At 43.9% G+C, this 3,990-nt stretch overlaps 1 protein-coding gene across 5 annotated transcripts in view; it reads right to left on the reverse strand.

The window, feature by feature from the left end:
* LOC308179437 (uncharacterized protein) overlaps positions 1-3,990 on the reverse strand; it is a 131,272-nt gene that overhangs the window by 33,372 nt on the left and 93,910 nt on the right. For all 5 annotated transcript variants that reach the window (XR_013940367.1, XR_013940368.1, XR_013940369.1 and 2 more), the window contains 3 exons: positions 2,343-2,537; positions 1,817-1,924; positions 1,246-1,381 (listed from right to left, as the gene is read on the reverse strand). The gene's annotated coding sequence lies outside the window, so the exon portion shown is untranslated. The remainder of the gene's footprint in view (positions 1-1,245; positions 1,382-1,816; positions 1,925-2,342; positions 2,538-3,990) is intronic.

A 3,990-nucleotide genomic window follows, 5' to 3' on the forward strand; every position in this document is an offset into this window, starting at 1 on the left:
GGAGGGAAGTATCCAAGGCTGGTAGCAAATTACACAAATAACCCAGTCAGTTTGGGGAAATTCATCCCTTGTTTCAGACCATCATCGTGCCCCAAAAGAACAGGCATCCCCTCACATTCAAGGTGAGGCAACCAGGGAAGAAGAGAAGGATGAATTTTCCTTCTCCATCAACTCTAGTATTTCATCCCCTGTTTCTGCTTGCATATACACAAATAAACCTAATGATATAAACTCAGAGAGCACTTTACACTGCAGTGTACTCCTTTCTGGAGTGGAAACTGATAGATACAGAGAGTTGCAGAATAGTGCTAAAAAGTGATCAAGCTGTTCAGGATAGTCAGAGCTGGGCACTCCTTGTACCTGAAGCTGCAGAGGGAATCCAGGCAGGCAAAGCCCAAGAACTGGAACCTGGCCAGCCAACAGTTCTCATCTCTTGCAGAAAGTGCTAACATGCAACGGGAGGTCAGAGCTACAGTCTTAAATCTCACAAAAAAAAAAAAAAGGTTCTTTCAGCACAAGTCTCCCTAACACACCAGCGAGAAGTGCTGCCTATCTGGTCCCATTATGCAATTCCTAATGCTCATGCTTTGCCACTCGTACTCCCACGCCGTAACAGCACACACTGCTGGCACCAGCTGAGTTAAGATCTGCCCTTCACAGGCCCCTGCGGTGTTCCCAGCACACAGGCAAAGATTTCAGGAGCACTGCTGTAAAATGAAGGGTCAGTCTGTCAGGTGGAGGACGTCGTGCCGATTCCACCCCGTACTGATCCGACGTGTAATTAGAGAACAGGGCTTGAGGCAGTGCTGGTCACAAAGAACCCAGTGCATAAGGCTTTCTTCAAAGATGAAATTTCCTCCTTACCAAAGTTCATAAAGAACTTTTTAAACCTTAAGCAAATAAATTGGCCATTTTTCTTGTCATACAGAACCAGTTTTTCTCAGCATAAAGCTACGGTGGCTCAGCTCACACAAAAATCTTGGGTTTGTACTGCTCTGATTCACAGGCTGCCAATGGGGAAAGAGAAGGAGGACATTCAACTTTTTGTGTTAGCGTGCACGGCGCACTTGATCTGTGCCTGCGGTGATCCTGGCACCGTCAGGTATTTCTGATCTGTGGGACAGCCCCCTGAGCAGATATCTTGCAGCACTCCCCTCAGCTTGTCACAGGAGGTACAAAGCTAACAACTAACAGCCTAACTAACAACCAGGCAGCTGTTTTTAAAAGACACCGAGGCAGACTTACATGGTACCTCCAAGTATGTGCCCAGCCATTCAGGAAGCCTATATCAAAGCTGGGAACCCATCCTGGGTCACCCAGCAGTCTTAGGCAGCAGCCAGACCATCCTTCCCCCAACTTCCCGCAAAGCACTTATTGTATCCTCAAAAAATAAAAAAAATTAATTATTAAAAAGCAAAACATTTCTCAGAGTTTAACAGCCATGAAGGGGAATGTTCAGCCACAAAACGTATATTTTTAATAATTAATTGCTGCTTTATTTAGCACAGAAGCTACTGTCTTAAATCAAAATTAAACCCTTGTAAGCGAGTTCCTTGAAAAGGGCCACTCAAAGAAAGTGGCATATAAACATTGTCACAGGAAGAAGAAAAGTAAAGAGTTCTATAAAAGCCTAACCTGAATACAATTGGGAAAAGGCTAAAAGGCTTGTGTTTTTCTTTTAACCACATGCACATTTTCTTCTCAGTTCCATACCCTGGATGTGACCTCCACGGATTTATCCCACTCCATGCCACCATTTCCACCACCTGGAAATGTTCTCTGGGCAGCACTGCAGGGAGCCAACAGGCCTGCCTACCTTGGCCACCTCTCCTGACCACGCTGCGACCACCCCGCTCCTCAGCATCCCTTCCTCTCCCTCCTGCTTCTCACACCGTCACCACCACCGCCGGGCTCTGCTGGGCAGCTACAAGAGGAAACAAAAAAAAAAACGAGTTATTTGGCTGAAGGCAGAGCAGGCAGCAGAACTCGTCAGAGTCAGGTCTGCTGCAGGAAGTTGAAGGGGGGAAAGTGGGGTAGGGTACACAATAAATAGCATAGAAAGAGGAAGAAAACTTATTTTTCTTGATTACTTTCCAATGCACTAATAAAACCTGCTTACTTCATTTACTCCTGAGAGAAATAACATCTCAGAAGTGTTTTGCAACCCAGTTACCATAATGCCACGTTAGTGCGGGGGACTAAGAAAGTGAAAACATGTTAAAAGGAAAGACTGATCAGGCTGTCCGGCTCCCTTAACCAGCTCACAGGCTAAACTAAATGATTACAAAGGAGAAATAAACTGCATTAGCTAAAGATTTGTAGCAATAATTTAATTTTTGTACCAGCTTGATGCACAGCTACAGATTGTCAGTGTTGATTGCTGGGTACTGCACCATTTTAGTTTCTCAGAGCTTTGGCTGGGTCTGGAAGCCCAAAAACCTTTTTGTTTCGAGGGTTGCCCCAGACTAAGAGCGAAGATGCACACCCAGCACTCTCATATGGAGACACGGTGCTCGTTCACTGCAGTCCATGCCAACCTAAAATGGAAAAACACATTCCGTAAACAGTATATTCTTTGAGCGCCCCCAAAAAATAAACAAAAAAAAAAAAAAAAGAAAGACCAAAAATGTAAATGTGTGTTTTCAGGGGTCAGAGTCCCCTACAATAGATTCTCTCACTCGTGAGCCTGGAAGTTACTGCTGACCTTCAAGCTAAAGGATGTTAAGGCAGGAGTGGAGCCATAAAGTGGGATTTACAGTCCAGGGTAGGCGCATTCCTTTCAACCTGCAATTTAATCTCAGCTTTCTTTGAAATAGTTTTATGGTATCTTTGAGTAATTTTATTTGCTTAACCAATCCCCAGAATCTATTTCTGAGGCATGTTTTCTAGTACATTTTCAATTATTTTGAAAACATTAGCATCTCTTTGCTCTCAAAACCAATTCAGATTTCCACATAGATAATAATAAGGTGGAAAAAGTATTGACAAAATCAAGATGCCCCTCCACACAGGAAAGCTGAAGGCCTGTAACTATGTTTTACTATATAGAAAAAAAAAAGAAAAAAAAAAGTTGGCTACTCCCTCCCTCCCTCCCTCCCTCCGTATGTTGTTCTTTCTCAAGAGCAGCTTAGTAGCTGATATAAAAGGCATGTTGCAAATCAAGCTCAAGGTGCACATGACAGACGTGGGACTGGAATAACAAGGATATCACAGTCTAGGATTCAGATATAAAAGCAGAAGCTGTATGAGAACCATCATCCAGGATTATAAGGAATGAAATATGTTTGCAGAACTGCAGGCAGCATTGCAAGCAGACTTAATACTTGGAAAGGGAGAATTTGAGAGCTCCAGACCAACTAGCAGAATGGTGTGAGGAGTTCAAGCCTGCTCCAGCCGTCCTGTTTCACTAGGTACCATAAATACGATAACCATAATCTTTTCCTTTAACTGGTCACCTCATTTGTGGCAGTTGTAAAAGAAGAGGCATGACTAGCTGCAAAGGGGAGTTTTACATATGAGATAATTCTGCTCATGAGAAATAAATTAGAAACATTTGGAAAATAGGGTGTGTAAGTTATTACTGCCTGAGGGCAGCAGGAAATTATGAGAATAATAGTGTATGCATGTCTTTTGCCGTTATTTACCTTGGCATTCAATAAGCCATGTGCAGTTGCCAGAGCAACTTCCACAGCACATGGTACAAAAGCTGTACGTACACGCTGCTCCCTCGCAGACAGACACCCCCAAACCTTGAAATAGCAGGGCAGCTTTCAGAAGGAGCCTGGAGAGAGCCTGCTTCACGAGAGGTCTTCCTCGGTTTTGGAGTAAATAAATAACTTCAGGGAATCCACCTTCTGGCTGAAAAAATGTTTGCTGCAGACCCTATACTGAAACCTACACAGAGCCTTTAGCTGGAGCCAGAGCATGGCCGTGGTGCCCCAGGAAAGTTGCATTATCAACACTCTGCTAGCAAATGTTTTCCAGCAGTAC

Source organism: Anser brachyrhynchus (assembly GCF_964034855.1).
Source record: "Anser brachyrhynchus genome assembly, chromosome: 17".
In the NCBI taxonomy this organism is placed as follows: Eukaryota; Metazoa; Chordata; class Aves; order Anseriformes; family Anatidae; genus Anser; species Anser brachyrhynchus.